We start from the raw sequence: 20,111 nt of genomic DNA on the forward strand, positions 1-20,111 counted from the left end.
AGTTAACAGACGTGCTTTGAACAGCTTAAAACAAAGTAAACAGGAGACAATAATTCATCTTTCATCTTTTGCACCCAAGTTAATTTGACAACATGACAAATGTTTGAACAAGTTCATTAGGAATGTAGATTTCAACTGTAAATTTTGTTCATTTTGAACAATTCCTAAGAAAAAACGAAGTTTTTGACTCACGTTTTAGTGACGTTTCACCACTACACTAGTGGCTTCATCAGACTGGCAACTCATCACACCTGACTTAAATTTTACAAAACACCAATGATATGCAACAAAATATTGACATTCCACGTTTTTAGGGTATAAGTGGGCACATACCATGAACGCCTTCTTAGGGGTGGGGGGGGGGGCGACCAATGGCAGCACTAGATTCTGCGACACCTCCAAACAAGTTAATTGGCGCACATTTCATTTCATTTGTTTCAGGAATTGGTGGGGATGCCCATTATTCTCCTTGCCCCCGGGTGCCAAAACCCCTACGCCACTGAGCCTCATAGGCAGTTATCAAATGATCTCATAAACTCGATCTACATTATTTTGTAACACTTGCATCATGGGCCTATATAAATATGACGTTTCTTCCAGAAGCACCACACTCACTTCTTCTTCCTTGTAAGTGCCTACCTCATATGTATGAGTATTATCGCACTGCGTACAGACAAGCTGTACTTATTTTTACTCTGGAACCTAGAGTAGATTGAGTGTATTTTGAAGTACAGTCAACAGTACCGGGATGATCCCCTGCTCTTTTCGAATAGCCTGTGACGTTCTTTTACGTGCACACTACATTAATGTGAGAAAATATGCATGTACGCTTCAGTGGTAAAGAGCATCTCACATTAAATATGCTGAAGTTCTTCATACTCCACCTGGCGTCATTTTCACTTTCCATGATTTCCTCATCCTCACTTTCCGGCCATAATTTGAGTCCTTCTCCCATGAACTGATCCGCTCATCGTCTCACGGAATACTGACCAAGGTCACTGAAATTTCCTATCATTTGTAATGATGTTCTCTAAATTTGGTTAACTATTCTTTTGCTTCTAAAACACATCAATTATAACTTTATATGCTGAGTCAGTTATAATACTATCATATTGAAACACAGCAAAGTTGGAAGGTAGTATAGTAGGCTACAATGCAGCCAAATAATCTCGCAAAAATAACATGTAAATAATTTATACTATATAATTACACTACCCTTTTAACATATCATGTATATGATGTTGGGAAACTAGCTACATACTGTTCAGAAGCATGAATTTGCCGGATGAATTGGCAACAGTATTTTCTAGTGATTGTGATGAATTGCTATGAATGCAATTTACGTACACATGTATATGTAGGCCTATACACATGAATGATATCATGAACTTGATTTTCATATGAAATTACACATTCTAGCACAAAATAAACAGCGGAGAGTCTCCGGTGACATTAATACGTCCTAATTTGATCATTTATATGAACAGATGGCTCATTTTAAAGACACAAGATTATTGATTTGTATTACGAATTACGATACTCACATTCGAAAGAGATGAAATTATGAAACGCGTTCACTTCCGTGCCACGCTGAGCCACGATGGAAGACGCTGATTGGCTTCTCCTTATCACGTGACATATCCCGATACCAAAAGACCCGGGCCCAAAGAATTTTATATCTCTTCAAACTTGGCTACAAATATCATTATGTACCAATCTGATCAAAATACAACTAAATCAAGAAAAAATTGGAAATAAATTGGATTTCTTTGCACGTAAACGGCACACTTCAGTTGACTATTTCTCATTGCAAAATTATTTTGTACACATAGGCCCATGGGTATATTTACCCCCGGGATTTACCATAGGGCAGAATGGGCACAGGCCCAGGTACCATGGTCTTTGGGGGCCAAAACTGATACCTGTGTACATTTGTGTGACCAAATTAATCTAATATTTGACCATTTTAGCTTTTTGCATAAATAAGTTCCAATTTTAACAATATTTGACCATTCAAGCTTCAATATGGCCAATTTTTTGCGCGATTCACGCGCATTTGTACTATCAGACTAGCCACGGATCCAAATTATGCTGATGTGCCTATGAACTTCCAAATAAATCCTCTATTTCATTTATCCCTGTAAATTCATTTGAAACATTTGGGACAATTGTGCATGAAATACAAGCACAAGGAAATTTTCATTTTATACTTAATTTAGATTTGTGCCAAATCAGGGTATTTATCTGATAAATTAAGTATAAAATGAAAAATTCCTTTTAATTTCCTCCCTCAATGACATGTGACCCAGATACCACACCACTGGAAACGATAAGGGGGGGGGGGGGATCAAAAAGTTTTGTCTGTCAGGGGGTCAAAAAAGTTTAGCGGTCCATCGAGGAGGGGGGGTCAAAAAGTTTTCGAGCGAAAAATTTGAGGAAGACCAGCCCCTCCCCCCCCACAAAGTATTAATGAACACTCCCTAAAGAACATGGATACAATTTTTTTCTACCTCCGCAGGAGGTAGTTTGCTTTGAAATTTACACCTAAAATGCCGCACATTGCGCGGCATGTAGGCCGATTGTACAAATTTATATTCTGACAAGTACTCTAATTTCCGCCCAATATCGAGAGCCCAATATATATCCCCCACCTCTTTGCGCCATACATCTTACGTCTTACGTCTATCTTTGTCGGTAGGAACCTTCATCAGAAGCAACATCACCAACTTTGATAAGCGTGCTTGGGTGGACGCGCTGCATTACTATTTCAATAAATTCGCCTATCGCCATTTCCGAATGTTCAAAAAGGTAATCACACGCTTCCTCAGCATGTGCAATAAATTAGCATTAAAATTAATCTTATTCTATAGGGATTCTAGAAACACCTAGCACGTGGCGCCAATGGTGCGAGTCTATCAAGCTCATGAATTATGCATTGGAACTTTTTCAAACTCATATGTTGTATAATTGAAGACCGAATTAAAAAGACTAGCTTCCGTACGGCCGTCCTGTCAACCAGACCAAAAATGCCATACTGCGCAGGTCAGCAACCAATCACGGCGCGCCTTTGTCATGACGTCAGACGCAAACTAGTATTTTTAATTCGGTATTTAATTATGGGTTGTAGCCTCATCACATCAGCAATATCGTAGAAATGGAAGTCGGACAACCGTTATGCTGTGTGTGGCAATGGGAATACACATTAAATAAGGTTTAATTTCATGATTACATGAAACCTGATTATCAATGCAAAAACTTTGGCTGGAGAAGTTGAAGCTGACGTTCATGGCGACACTTTGGATGTGATATTTTGACATCATGGATTGTTTTGTGCAAAATTTGAGGTATTTTTGTGCCATTTAATACGCGGTGAGTCAGCAGGCCGACTGGCAAGCATGCTAGGCTCGACTAGGCCGCAATCATCGTGCATGCGTGTCTACATCATAATAATAGGTTGAAATGATGGGATTGAAAAGACCGGCTAGCTATTTGATTTCTCTGCATACGAGATGTATGTGCTGTGCCGTGTTCAACTATGATACGCCTAGCCGCGCCTATGGCCGGCTTCATTGCTGTTCAAATACATGTACTAAATAAGTATTGCAATTTTATTGCGTTGATATAATTCGGAATAATTCGTTTTAAAGTATTTGCTTCCCCAATTCCCAGAGGATGATTTAAGCACTTCCCAGCAAGTCTTGCGGTTAGCACAGCTGTGTGAGTGAACACACACCACTGCCCGCCCACTGCATACACACGTGCATGGTTAAATTTGAATTTGGACAGATATATTTACAGTAAAAACACCTTCTAGAGGTTGGTCGATTTCACATTTTATGTTATATACAGGAGGTGTGAATTATCCTTCATGCATACATCACTTTAGATCTGAAATCGACCAAGAAATAATGACACACGGGCAATTCTAAAACAACATCTTTTGCACAGAGTTCAATGGGATTTGAAAAGTAAAGTGGCAGTTGACACTCTAATGATAACACGTTTGCAGTGCATGATGGGGCTTCCTTAAATCATCCTCTGCCCAATTCCCATGCGTGGTTGGTCATGTTGGTGGTATGTATGTCAGTTTTTTACATTCTACTGAGTACTGTTGCAATATTTTTGTATGCATACCCATGACCGTTTCAAGACCATGACTGAGAAATTTGCTTTTTGTTTGTTAAGATAAAAATAAAAATAAAATGCAAGAATCATCTTTCCCCACACAATACTTCTTACAAACAAGGTGTTGATATTGGCCCTTTCGATGCAAAACAAAGCACAAATGAAGGAAAGAGTCCTGAATACAAAATATAAATAAACAAGCATAAAAGAATCTGATACGAAAATGTGTTACTCTGAAACGGTACAATTGTATTTTCAGTCAAAAATCCACAAGAAATGACTCTTGATACAACTTAGGCCTATTAAAAAACAGAAACGGCTGCCTGCATCTGGAACTCTTCATATCTGAAAGTTTGAAGGTCTTATTTCATACATCAGAATTATCTGCAAGATTGCAAGATGGCTTTAGGTGACCGTGGCCCTATTGGCTAATTCACAAGTTTAGATTTTCTTTCTATTTAAATAATACTATAGTAGGCCTATGTTAAAGCTATGAATGATTACATTCGGTTCTTGAGATATGGCCTGTCAAAATGGCGCGAAACCAAAACAAAAAATTGGCAACAACTTTCTTTTTATTTTGTATATTTTTGACAAGTCCAGTTGCCAGATGATTTTCTAATTTACATGAATTATGCAAAGTAAAGATTTCAGATAATCAGATACAATTAAAAGAGCTATGGCACTGAGGCATGGTAGGCCTACATGGGTAGAACACACACTATACTACAAAATTACGGTTGCGTTTTGGCAAATTTCAATTTGCATAATTAATCAGGGCCACTTACTTCTAGAAATTGTTTCCCACCCCATCACCCCAATGTCAAAATCCCAATCTCTGTGACTGAAATAATTAATATTTAAGTTTGCTTGAAGGGGGGGGTATGTGATTTTGTTTGATTCAATAGGGGGGGTTACGTGAAATTGATTCATCGCAATAGGGGGGGTTAGTTATTTTTCACCCATAAAGCTCAACATTTTCCCGGCCCCCCTCCCGCATTAATAATGAGCGGTCCCTTACATGCATGAATCATGCCGAAAGTAAAGATTTCAGATAATCAGATACAATTAAAAGAGCTATGGCACTGAGGCATGTTAGGCCTACATGGGTAGAACACACACTATACAACAAACTTACGGTTGCGTTTTGGCAAATTTCAATTTGCATAATTAATCAGGGCCACTTATTAGAAAAGTTGATTAGGGTCCTAATTAATTATGCAAATGGAAATTTGCCAAAAGCATCCATGGGTTTTATATCTTATTTTGTAGCCGATCTGAACATTTTACTTTGTATAATTCTTGCATATATAATTAGAAAATAAGGCCTACCTGACAACATTGCATAACAAAAATAAAAGAAAAGCCATTTTGACAGGCCATATTTTGGTAACCGAATATCCGATTAAAATAAAATTTTCAGTCTTGTAATCAGGAGAGAATGGGCTCACATATTTCAATCAGACAAAAATCTATATCCAATAGCGTTACCTTAAAGCTAGCATTATAAGTGTTTCCTTAACTAATAACAAAAGGTGCCCATTGGTATCTTGGAGGTATTGTCTTTTTGAAAGACATTTCTTGTTTTAAATAAGCTTTAATTACATGTATCACATAAAAAGTCAATAATATTCTGCAGGGCGGTTCAGCCGGGGTTCCAAAGGTACCGTACACCTACTTTCGACAGCAATTGTCACATGTAGGCATGGGCGTCAATCTCAGGGACGGGGGGGTGCAGGAGGGACATACCCCCCCCACCTTTCAGCAAAATTACCCATTTTTGGGTTTTTTTAAGCCCCGTTTTGAAAATTTTGGCCCCCCCCCAATCAATTGGCCCAATAAAGCGGATTGGGGCAATATAATTTGCTAATTTAAATTAGAAATATGTGTAAATAGCGTCCTCAATTTGCACACAAAATGTACACGTACACTTGTACAGTTTAAATACAAATTAAATTGCCACAAAAGTAAAAGCAGAAAAGAAATGAATAATTTGATCTAGAAACATGTGCGATGCACTGATCAAACAACGCCGCTGGGGACCAGGGGTCTGGCTGGGGACAGTACATATCAGGACTGGTGGGGGGGCAAAGCCAAATTGTCGTCCCCATGTTTCATTTTTTGTTACATTTTTAGTCTTAGTCATTTTAAGGACTTTTTACTCTTTGCCGTCCCCTTTTTATAGGCCTACCTGTAAATGTGTGTGTATGGGGGGGGGGGGGAAGCTCTGCCCACCCCCTGACTAGGCCTACGTACGATGTGGAAATCGACTGGCGATCATGGAGATGAAAGTAGGCCTATGCTCACCTAAAACGTTCACTGAAATATAAACTAATCATCTAGGCGTAATCACTGATTTTTTTTTCAGATAAAACCAATAGGCCTACATAGGGCCTACGTTTTTATATCTTTACATTTGGTGTGCTCAATTTTTGATGTTTTTGGCGGCCATTTTGAAAAGCGCCAATAAAAAAATCCTTTTAAGGACTAGCTTTTTGGCATATAGAGGAGACCGGGGCAAAGTGGACCAAGGGGCAAAACGAAACACCCCCATTAACTTATGTATCTATGTGATGTGCCCTGAGTAATTTGATTTGATTATTTATCTTTATTTACAAAATTACATGAGTGATGACATTTTGGGGGAATTCCCCTCTCAAATTGAGCAAAACAAATTAAATCATATCTAATTTGGAATATTTGGAAACCCCCTGAGATTGTAAAGTGAAGATGACATCGTATGGGATGTCATGTGAAAGGTTAATGTTATAATTAAGACTTGGGAATTTCCCAGACTGCAGAATAGTAGGCCTATGAAGGTACCGTAGTATCCCCCGGTAGTAGCCTAGTTTTTTTTTTCAGTGCTTGGTATATAAGAAAATGTAAACATAATTCTTCACAGTTTATAGTGTTGATCTGGGCTAGCTAGCTATTATGCTTACAGTCCAATTCCTTCAAAGAAAGGAAATTGCTAACCAGAAATATTTTACGTAGGCCTATAGTCAATGCACTACTGCCTGCTAGTGTTGTCGGATATTAAAGGAGGATTTCGTGATCCTAGCATCCTCTTTTTATGATATTTTTCAGTACATATCCACGAAAAAAGCCTATTCCCAAAATTTCAGTTGATTCCGATTTTTCGTTTGCGAGTTATGCATGATTATGTGTATCACACTGCTCCATAGACAATGCGTTGTAATTTCGTTCTGGTGCACCAGAACGAAATTCAAATTTCACGATATCTTTGCAAAACAAATTAATCTGCAAGAAATATTTTGTACATAAACATTATGTAGCCAGAGGTTTCCAGTGATATAAAAATCTCAACTTTTTTGAGAAAAGTGGGGGATGAGGCTGTGGATCACGAAATGCCCCTTTAATCTAAAACACGTCAAAGAACGTACTTCTTTCAAGAAAGGAATATTCTTCTGCATGCCGATTTCAGTGCTGAAGTCTGGTTAATGGAGCAACACAACTGTCAATATAAGTGTGGACGCTGCATCGCAGTCCTGCTTCCTAAACATTATTTTATGTTATTGTTAATTATTTCATCATGGTTGATGCGCACAAAACATCATGATAAACAGTATCTTCATTTTATGTTTGTATATAATTATGTGGGGGTGAGGGGGTGCGTGTGTGGGGATGAGTGTATAAGGTGTGAGTTTTTACGCGAGGGGCGAAGTAGTGTATGTTTGTGCGGTAGTGGAGATATGAGGACGATAATGTTGTGTGGGGAGTCAGAGTGCAGTGGTGGATATTTGAGGGTGATAGGAGAATATAAGTTCAATATGAGTTTGATTTTGATTCGGATCTGTGCAATATATTTGATTATAATTTTGTGCCATGTTGAGTTACCAATATTAGTAGTAGGCCTACCGTACTTTGTAATGATTTGTTCTTAACATTGTATAGTTTAAGTACTTGTAAATTGGTATACTCTATTTAAATTGTGATTTATATGTTTATGCTTTATTATAATACTCATGTATCTGTAGGGGCCTATGTTTTTTAATGTTATGCAGGGCCCCGTGTAAGAACACAGCATTTTAGCTGATCGGGCCACCCTGGGTAAATATGATGCAAAAGAAACGTGGAAATAGCACCATTTTTGGAGAAAGCAGCGCAAGGAGATGTAGTTTGGAAGCTTTTAAAGAAAGTAGCGCAAGAAGATAAGTGATCGGAGAAAGCAGCATCATTTTCGTGTGAGTATTTCATACGCAAGGATATTTATAAACGCAAGTGTACAATGGACTTCGCTGATTTTCGCAGGACAAATGAATATAAGGATATAGGCCTACATCAGTCGTCCAGAACATTGCAAGAACTTTAGGATCACCAACAAAGACCAATAGTTAAGTAGGCCTACTGACAGGGTCTTAGCTAGAAATTGAGAGTTGCCCGTCATTTGAATAAAATTGGGTGTCCTAATTTGACCTTTAAAACATTTACCAGACATCTATAGCCCATTGGAGGTTCAAAGAGTTCAAATATGTGTTGATATGGCCTTGTTCTACAAATTGGGTCTACTAAAAAGGTCAATTAGCTTCTCAAAACATACAATTTATAATATAGCATCTGTCAAAGGCATTAATTTTGCCCGTCCCAGGAGCAAACTCCCTGTCTAAAATGACGGCCAGACGGGTGGCAGAGGACGGGTGGCTAGCTAAGACCCTGCCTACTGACTGTGATTGTGTGATTTTATTGTATATGCAATATTGTTGTTATATGTACCAATCATATTTTGTTTTCAATTAAAATCTTTGATTTTGTTAGCTTAATCAAACAGTGTATTTGTGTTGTGCATTCGTGTGAGTTCGGGTAAAAGGTGATTTTAGCCTTGAGTCAGGTACGACTCGTAACAATCTATGCTGCACTCTATCTCATAGCATGGATCTCGTGATATAGGGAGTGTTCGTGTGAGTCAGGTACTTACAGAAAATGACTGTTTTTCATAATATTTAATCCGATAATTTATAGAAATATAGAAGGCCTATTTACCTGCAAAACAATGTGCTTTGCGGAAGTACTTCGATAGCCATAAAAATGACAGGTAAGATAGTTTTGCCTCGCCTTTGCCCCAGTCTCGCCTAAAGTTCTTTGTGAACCTCTCTAGGCCTATTAAGGTAGGCTCTATCTAAGAGCATGCATTCTCCGATAAAGTGTCCAAGTTGAGAGTCAACAATGACCAAAAATCATTCAAAAGCAATTCATTAAAAAACACATAAAATTGTAAATTTTAATAGGCCTACTAATTTTATAGAACATGGATATACATGGGTGATTCTTAACAGTTCTCATTTATTCAGAAAAAAAACAACAACATTGAATATCGAATGTTGACGTTACATACAATAAAAACATCTTTTGAAAATGGCAGGTGACATATGAAATGTTTGAGCTTGTTTGGATTCTAATGTTAACATGCTTTTGAAAATTAAGAATGGTAAGTTTAGGACATGTGATGTGCCCTGAGTAATTAATTATTTAATTTTGTTTACAAGCTGAAAGTATTTCATGGGATGGGAAAGCCCCTTTGGGGTGATATATTGGGGTGATGAGCCTTAGGGACCGTTCACAAACACTTGTTGGGGGGGGTGATGTAAAAGGGGGGGGGCTGAAATTTTGACCCTCCTAAGGGGGTCCTGAAAAAAATGACTAAAAATTTTCCTTAGAAAATTGAGTTTAGGGCCTATGCCTATATGCTTTTCTATGGGGTTGACCGATAATTTTCATGTCAAAAAAAGGGGGGGGGGGCTTGAATTTTTGAGATCTGAAAAGGGGGGGGGGGGTGCCGAAAAATTTTCGCGATCATTTTTTTTGTGCATCAGGCCCCCCCTAACAAGTGTTTGTGAACGGTCCCTTACTAGGCCTAGGTATATTGCCCACCCAACACGTTTAGCCTAATGCCAAAGAGTAAACTTAGTGCAGCATGCAGAGGCTCCGGAAGATTTTGAATAGGGGGTGGGGGGGGGGACAAATATTTGGCCTGCTCCGAGGCACAAAACTAAAGGGGTGGGTGAGCCTCCGGGGGTAGGGAAGTGGGGCAAATTGGTCCACCTAATGTCCCATTTTGCCCCACCAGATTTTACTCGGCTATAATACTAATACCCGACAACTTGCGACAAGTGACCACTACAAAATCACCAAGTGTCTAGTAGACTTACGTTTCACAAAAATTGGTGCCGGTCGGCCTCCGGCTTCATTATTTTATTAAGGTGTCTTTAAGGCGTCCCATTTTACCCCACTGCAAGATTTTTCTGTAACAGAGGCTGGGGTAAAATGGGACAGCTGGGGTAAAATGGGACGCCATTGATTTACTATGGGACTTTTTTTTTTGTTGGGGCAAAATGGGACAGTTTGAGTTAGCACACAGTAAATCAATGGCGTCCCATTTTACCCCAATTTGGCATATTTCTAAAAGAAAGCTTTTCTTATAATTTTCGAAGAAAAAAGTTACAATTGTTGTCTTATTTAATTGAAAGGGTAGCTTAGAAGTTATTTTTTAATTTGAGAAACACTAATCCGGACCATTGATTCAGATATTGAGCCACAAGTCGTGACCTCAGCTTAGACATGACAAAAAAATGGAATAGGGCCTACTTATTTTGATGTGTTATAACATACGGCCCTCAGAAGTTCCTGTTTAATGAAGAATGGTACTTTTAAACGGTTTGAAATATAAATAGACATTATATCAAAGTTATTTTATTGCAAAAATGGGCAAAATGTGACAATTCTAAGGTATAAAAGTATTTCCGAAATCACTGTCCCAAATTACCCTGTGTCCCAATTTGCCCCAAGTTACCCTACCGTAGGCCTATAGGCCTATACGCGTGGAAGCTTTCGAAATGCATTTTTACATGAATTGTACCTTACATTTTGAATTATACCTTAAAATTAAGAATTTTACCTTAAAATTATAAATCTGATCATAATAAAATTATGAATTTTACCCGAAAATTATGAATTTTACCCGAAAATTATGAATTTTACCTCATGGGGCTCTATGGTGCTGCCCCTCACCCCAGGCCCTCACCACTTGAAATTATTGCGGGGCCGCCGGTTCCGCCCGGCGGTTCCGGAGCCACTGAAGTGTCCTTAAAACCGGGCCTTAAAATGACTAAAGACTAAAAATGTAACAAAAATAATTATTGACAAAGGCGATAATTTGGCTTTTCCCCCTCACTAGTACTTTCAACACAATTTCGTTTATTTTTAAGGTAGTGCTCATTGAGCACTGTGTGTTGACGGTAACTCAATTAATCAGTTTACCGCGCTGTATAAACTTGGCTGTAGTATTGCTAATAATAGGTATACCAAATCCCCCAAAACTCGGAAATAGGGCCAATTGACCTTCCGGTTTATCCGGTATAATCAAATTGATTACTTTGGTTTATCTAAATGTTACCCATCGTTAATACTGAAACCAATGAAATACGTAACGTAAGACTGCATTATTCATTTGTGCCCAATAAGGCAATTGAGGAAACCAAAATAATTATTCATGAGTACACATCTTGCTCATCCTTCAAATACACCCTATAAAATAAAATGGACGTTTCCAGAACATCAATTTGATAAATGAGTGCTCTTTCGTGCTGAACAAGATGTCGGTCCGCATGGAGAAAGATGGGGAGGTAAGATTTTATAGAAAATTCTACATTTTGTGAGGATAATTTGGGGATTTTAATAGTAGATCTTTGTAGGAAATAAATCAAGCTTTAGATTGATATATTGCACGATGGATGTAATAGTGGATTTGTTAAAATAACAGTGTGGATTGACACCGGCAAAAATGCCGGGTGAACACTTTCACTTGCCATGCTTGGTGCGGTATGGAAAATACCAACATACATGTGCAGATACTACAAAATTAACAATAGCTAAAAATTACCAGACTTGCAGTTTGCACGCACAATGTACCTTGGGACCGATTAAGAATTCTTTTCTCCTATTTAAATATTGCAGTGCTAGTGAAAGAGGGTCAATCAGATACTCGAGATGCAAATCAGTGCCCAGATTTATTGATTTCATTTTTGTAATCTGATTGTGTTGTCACTTGTCAGTCAATACACATTGTCATGATTGTTGTACACTCTGTTTATTTGCTGTGGACAAACATTAACATGATAATATTGGATTATAGGACTTAAAGCCTTACAATAAAGGTAGCTATATACATACAGATTACAAGCTTTAACTTGTAAACAAACTGCATACCAGTACATAGATTTATTATGTGCTGCCAGTCAAGTGCAAGTGCCACTGTCTTTTTTGGATTTTATTTTATGTACTGCATACCAGTAGTCTAGTCGGAAACAGGACGGTTCGCACCCTTTCAATTTCGGACCCGTGCACTTTCGCCCCCTTTCAATTTCGCACCCGTGCACTTTCGCCCCCTTTTTAAACCACGGGTATTGTGCTGCTGTTGATTGATAATACACGATCGATCGCTTTGAACTCCCAGTGGGGTGTTGTGTATAGTATTGGTTGACTGTTTAGTGTTGATTGTCTGTGTTTGCAGTACCGGTACTGAGTCCAGCGTGTACAAAAGGAAATAGTATGTTTACCCGGGAATGGATGTTGATGGACTCTCCGGTTCGATTGAATTTAATAGGCCTATATTATTACAATATATTAAATGTGCTTCAACTGAAGATTGGTATTCATTATGTTTTTGATTTGTTATTTTATTTTACTTAGGCCTATTTTATTTTATTTTATTTCATTTCTATTTTATTTTATTTTAGGCCTATTTATTATTTTTATATAAGTATTATCATTATTATTATTATTATTATTATTATTATTATTATTATTATTATTATTATTATTATTATTATTATTATTATTATTATATTATATTATATTATTATATTATTATTATTATTAGAATTATGTTACCTTATTAGTCCTTTATTAATAGCTATATAATTTAGTGTTAAATTATTTATGGCCTATAAAATTTATATAGGGCCTAATATTGATATGGCCAAAAATTTGATGGCTTATCATAATTTATAATTTTATCCCATCTTTATGTTGCCGAATTGATCTTCTTTGACATGAAACTAAGGAAAAAATATTTAGCAAATTTCTCAAAGACAAATGCGCACAAGCAAAACAAACGCCTGGCAGCAGCTTTACGATAATGCTGTGCTGACTTTCGCCACCTTTCTTCACCGCGAGTATTAGCTGCCACTAGTACGCGAAAGCGCCGGGCGTGACATGGGTTCAATCAATGCAATGGTAGCCTCACGGTGACTAGGCAGTAGCACGCATATATTCGATCCCAGAACATACCCGTGCGGATCGATTGCTTGACACGCTCCGGGCCACGCGGCCGCAGTGACTGTAAGGTGTGACTTCTTCAACCCATTATGTAATGAATGACTTACGCGAAAGCGCCGGGTATGGTATGGGTTCAATCAATGGTACCGTAAACAGACACGCAAAAGTGCCATATGCCTAGTGACGTACGATCGATTGCTTGACAAGCCCCCGAGCCCCGCGCCGGTATAAACTTGTCTAGAAATACACATGCATACAAAGATATTTATTTTATTTACGAACAATATGTTATGATTGCACATTGAGAAATATTACAATTGCATCCATATTCTTTGCCAAATATAAGATATTATTAATCAGGAAAGTTTTCTGTACTGTTCGTTTTAATGAGAAATGTAAATAATGATCAAAATGTTTTAACTTTTATGTCTTTTAATGAATGTCTGTGTTTTTGTCTGTGTTCTTAATTAATTTAATATATATATTTCTACAAGTGTTACGTAAATTGTATAAAACAAAGAAATGTAAATACTTTTAATGAATTTTGATATATTTGATGTATGATTTTTTGATGTTTTATGTTTTTAAAAAAATCTTACATATTATATAGGGCCTACGTATAATTCTACAACTTGTTATGTATATTGTTTTCATGACACAGGGCCCCTGTAATAGCAGATTTATCTGAAGGGTAACCCTGTATAAATATGGTTTTAATAAATAACATAAGTAAATAAACACATTTGTGGAAAAAATGCTATCCAATTCTGCATTGTAAATGATTGACATTTATATGTTCATGATTCATTTTGTTTACCGACCTGTCAATCACGGACTCATTATGACGATGCTTCATTAACACCACGGCATATCTTGACTTACGCGGTATCTTAATCCGCAAAATACTTTATGCCGACAATTTTAAGGCAGGATGTTTGAAGTCGAAGATGTCAATAATGTAATCGCATCTATTTCTTATCAATAAAGAAGATCGTGTAAAGGGGATGACTTTCTTTCTTTATTTTTTTAAATCTTTTTTTCTTTTCTTTTTATCAAGAAAGCTGCTTTGTCTTTTGAAACATGTCTTGTTTTTGGATGTTGCTGCACATAATAATTTATTTCTATCAATTAGATTTGTTCAGTTCATCTTAATTTCTTCGTATTTAGTTTTTTTTTTTTTCTTTTTTTTTTTTTTCTTTCTTTCTCTTTCTTTCTTCTTCTTTCTTTCTTTCTTTCTTTGTTTTTCTTTCTTCTTTCTTTCTTACACTTACACATTAAAGTATTTATTTTGGAACTTAGCTACAAATATTATGAATTGCAACTAAACCCAGAAACGCTATATATTCAATTTATTACTATAACTATTTATTATTATTACTGTTATTATTATTATCATCATTGTTATTATTAGGGGCTGTGCAATAATTATGAGCCCTGGGGAGGGTAAAATTGGGGGGCAAGAAATTTTTGGCGAGCCGAAAGGGGGAGGCCAGCAATTTTGGCCAGCCGAGAGGGGGGGCAAGTGATTTTTGGCACACATTCATGTGGCGCCTTTTAAATAAAACGCTCTAAAAATGCTTAGGAAAACAGTACGGAAACGCAACATATATCTAGACCATTTAAGGTTTAAATTTGAAAATTGGGATCCCAAAAATTTGGCGGGTCAAGGGGGGGCAAGCGATTTTGGCAGGCCGAGAGGGGGGGGGCGATTTTTGGCAGGCCGTTCGGGAGGCAAATAATTATTGCACAGCCCCTTATTATCATTGTTATTATTATTCATATTATCATATTTATTATTATCATCATATTATATTATTAAATTAACTTTGTTTATATGTTTTGTGTTACTCCCCCATTGGATTTTGTGTCATATTTTCATTGTTTTTAATTTTATCCATTGCTTGTTGACACTTGTATCATTTTGGATCCATCCTTTGGTCGTCAGTTGGAACAAATTTCCCCTGTTTTTATACATATTATAATTAATAATTAAATATAAATTTATTATTATTACTATTTATTATTATTACTATTTTTATCATTGAATTCTAATTATTTCATTATTTTGGGTAAGCCTGCTGCTAAAATATCTGGCCTGTAATATATTCTGAGAAAAAAAATTGTTCCTCTATTTTGTTTTAAAATATCCTTTCTTTCCTTCCTTCCCGCCGTTCCCGGGTTTATCATAAGTGCATGCCCGACGGCCCAGTACTATAAACATACTACGCCGCATCGCTGGGAGTTCAAGCAATCGATCGTGAATCAATCAACAGCATGACAGCAGCACGATACCCGCGGTATAAAAAGCCCGATAAAAGGGGGGCGAAAGTGCACGGTGCGAAATAGAAAGGGGCGAAAGTGCACGGGTCCGAAATTGAAAGGGTGCGAACCGTCCAGCATTCGTCTAGTCAGGCTCACATAACACACTATTCTGTCGGTCCGTGTCACGTCACTTCCGGTTGATGATGTTCGAGTGAAAACAAGTCCCTAATTCGATTTTTGTTGATGATTTCTGTCATTGGTGTTATGTAAATTTCGATCGCAAATAGTCAGTGGAATCAAACAACCGTTTCTTAGTCTTCAGAGTGAAAGAAACCTACTTGATTTACCGTTTATATACTGACAAACTTAAAATTAAATTCCATAGTCGAAAGTGTCGTTTTTCTGAAATTGAATGCCACTCCAGCAACATCGCTATGTAGCCTCCTTCACAGCCGGTTTCTGTTGTTCACAACAAACCGTGAGCCACATGCAGTTTGGGCCCGAGACTAGAGATAGCCCGGATGTCCGACCGACAGAATGGTGGCGCTATTCGTCCATAGGGAAGTGGAATGTGCCTGTACGGTCCAAAAATGGCTTTACTGTGGGGCTCAATGGAAAAAATTACTAAAAATTAATTTTGACAACCAAAACCTAAGTGATGTTGACTTATGTTGGTACTGGCATAATAATGGATTCATAAGCTATCACATGGTGCAATCTATGTTCCACCAAGTGGACACTCGTTAAAGCGCAAAAGCAATTTGTGTGTAAATCAAGACCATCCAAGACAGCTTTCTTACAGTAAAGAATAGGAGGTCATCTGGGGTCACATACAGTAGTGTACATTGTACATGTGCCTGCTGTCACAATTTCACACACAAAATTTTGGACAATTTGGTGACACTATTTTTGTCTATAACTTCAAAAGTATATGCACTAGAAACATGATTGACCCCTTATTGTTTAGGTAATTTGATTCTCTTTCAAATGAAAGAACTTTCAGCTAAAAATATTGAACTTCAAAATTTTATGAACATACCTCTGGATAAAATAAAATCCAAAAAAGACAGTGGCACTTGACTGGCAGCACATAATAAATCTATGTTTCGTGTTCACAAAAAATTCCTTTCCAGACCATGTTTTACAAATTAAGCCAAGGTATGTTTTTCCACAAAAGGTCCTGATGACCTGAATCATGAAATGCATGCGGTGGGTATGTTCGACGTCGAGTATGCGCGGTGGTTAACGTTTCAACAGATAATAATTTAAGAAGACGGCTAAGCCCGGGGTACTCAAGTTTGGTTTTAGGGACGTGCTGCTGAGAATTTGAAAGTGGACCCATAAATATACCAATTTTTCAAGAAATTTGGACCCATTGATATACCAAAAGTCAAAATTTTCGGCTGAATTGAACCCAAATTGCCTTAGTTTTTCCAAATTTTTGGGAACATTTTGGGTAGATTAGGGGAAAATTGGGCTATTTTCCGAAAAAAATGAGAAAATTGTGAAAACAAGACCCATTCATACATACGTGCTATATAACGGCGCGCGTGATTGGTCGAGAGCCGGGCATATCGTGGATGTGGGGTAGAAAAAATGAAGGAAATTCATGGTTTTTAATGATGTTACTTGTTGTTTTTGTTATGATTTTGATGAAATAAGAATCCCTCGGGCATAAACAACCGTTTAGTCATGAAAATATATGAATGAACCCCTAATTCATATACCAAAATAGGCTTTGAAAAAGGGGTCATTGATGACCAAAAGGCTGAAAATGCTACCCATATTTGCGGCACGTCCCCGTATGGTCACATCATACACCCCGGGCTAAGCCTAGGCCCAAGCTGGGTAGGACATAAATGCCATGAATAATAGCCTACAGACTCCCAAAAGAAACTCCTCTAACCCTAACCTGCCAGGGGCTTTTTGGCGACGGGAAGGGAAAGAAGGAAGGAATAAAGCGAGAAAAGAAAGAAAGAAGTTGTTTGCTCTGGGTGGGATTCGAAGTTCGAACCCGAGACCCCTCACATGCCAAGCACGGGATCGGTGACACATTGCCACGGGTCTTGGGCTTCGCTGGCCAGCGAAACCGTGCCTATATCACTTACGGTGATTGCGTTGCCATCACACCATGTGAGATGCACGCACGAGCAGCGCATTTATCAAGTAGTATTTTGTAGTACTTACTCAGGCGTGTTAGGGTTAACAGCGTGTCAAGCCCTAGCTGAATTCCAACGAAAAATATGTCCTGCCGGGCGACCAAAACATACCAATCCAGAAAGAAGTACATTACACAAACTTGAAACCGTAGTAATGGTATTGGTACACAACAATTATATTTACAATGTAGACATGGCGGGTCGATTTAGAAAATAAAAGTGACATGCACCACTGTAGTTTTCCATCCATGGGCTGAATTCAAAAAATTTTGCATGCACAATCAATTTTTTTTCTTCTTTTTTAAAAAAAATAAATTACATTTAAAAAAAATGTTTAGCTTTTTTTTTTTGAAAAAAGAAAGTCAGGGTCGGGCTTAGGTTAAGTCTGGTTACGCAAATCAAACATTTTTTTAGGTCCAATGTTATGCATCTGTGCATGTGAAAGTGATAAAACCCTTCCAAATCGAACAGGATTTAAGGGGCGGATACCCCATTGGCATCACATCGGACTGACCCTCAGAATGGTCAATAAAATTGGATTTGCATAAAAATTGGGCAAGCGTAGCAAGCTGGAATTTTTTTTCATGAGTGGGCCCCCCTTTCAAACCCTGGATAGTAGTGTTCATTATACCCTCAGTGTAGGCCAAGTGTGAAAAATATAAAATTGGATCGATTTAGCCCATATTTATTGGTATGAGTTTATAAAATATTGGACGAGACGGAGTCAAGTTCAATATTTTAAACCTTACAGCGAGACCAATTTTTTATCATTATTATGTGATGGATGATGGATCCAATATTTTCACACACTTGGATTCATCAAAACATGACTAGATAATTGCACCACATTTAGGCAATTTAGGGTCTTGTCCAACTTACAATATGACTGAATACTGTAGGCCTAGTAGATAAAAACAGGAAGTTGATGAGTGAAAACAGAATAAAAGCAGCCAGTATTCTGGAAGGGAGAGCTTTACTTTGTATTGCCATGTACCGGTACTGAAGAAATAATAATGTCCAATTGTCCATGTCATGCAGCATCACTGCAACTGCAAGGATCGACATTACTCATTTGGAAAATTTAAAATTAGGAAAATTTATAGTTTACCTTTTAATACCCTACCAACCCAAATGTTCCCCAACCCAAACTCTAGCACTCCTTCGTACATGATACAGTATTAACTATTACAGGCATGGGATTTTCCAGTGGAAACACTGGAACCAGTCTTTTTTGATGTCAAAATTCCCGCAGTTTTATTTATTTTCAGCCTATTTTCAGGTGTTTTTGTCCAATTTTACATGCTTTTCCAGCTTTTCCAGACTTTTTCATAAATTGCGTAGTCCCATGCCTGCTATTAAGTGCCTCCTGTGACCTAGACTACCCCGTAGTCCACTTGCCCATTGTGCATACTCTGGATATTGTATTTAAGCTTAAAACTCTGATTTAATTAATGTGTGCACAATTGATAGATTTTCACATCTGATCAGTCACCCTACTCCCTCTGTTTGTTAGCTTCCCAAGTGGACTACTGACATTGCCTTGCGGTTAAGATTTTTAACACGGGACTCTATGGAGAGTTAGGCCAATTTCTGGCCTAACTAAAATTGTCCATGATGTAATGCATCTTTAAATGGATCTGCCTTGTGATTGGTCGCCCATACCTCGCTATGGTTTAAATCGTCTGGACCCGCGCCATTACCATTAACTACACCGTAAACAACTGTCTGTGGTATATCTCGGCGCTTTTGTGTTGACGCCAAAGTTAATCTCTCATCAAACATCTAGCGCGTCCATGCTTAGTACTTGTGGTTAATGGACTGATAAACAGGTATGCTTGACAGTGTGTTTTAGAGAGCAAAGTCCAGGGGTAAAGTTCTGCTTACAATTCAAAGTTCATAGTCGGATTTTCGGGTTCGCTATCAATAAACTGGTAGATTCCAAAATCAGAATTGTTCAGTATTAAAGTGAGCCGTTATAATTATGCAAGATAATGTTGCATTCAATTACTTTTATTGTCACTAATCGTCTGATATTTTTAACTCTTTATGACAATTTTACTAATGAATACTTTAATTTTAATAAACATCAGTATAATTTTGAGTTCAACGAAATGGGTTCATCATGACTAATAACATATTTTTAATAAAATTCGACTATGGCATAGTCTACCTGTGACCCTCTGACTTCCATTTGGAGAACCCTATTCTCTTCTTTTTTGGGGCTTGGAATTTGGTCAAAACTAAATATTAATCATGTGCATACAATTTTGC

At 37.5% G+C, this 20,111-nt stretch overlaps 1 pseudogene; it reads left to right on the forward strand.

Moving 5' to 3' along the window:
• The first annotated feature begins 11,610 nt into the window (after positions 1 to 11,610).
• Positions 11,611 to 20,111, forward strand: part of LOC140169629 (sodium/potassium-transporting ATPase subunit alpha-2-like) — a 40,213-nt pseudogene continuing 31,712 nt past the window's right edge.

Source organism: Amphiura filiformis, chromosome 14 (genome assembly GCF_039555335.1).
Source record: "Amphiura filiformis chromosome 14, Afil_fr2py, whole genome shotgun sequence".
NCBI lineage: Eukaryota > Metazoa > Echinodermata > Ophiuroidea > Amphilepidida > Amphiuridae > Amphiura > Amphiura filiformis.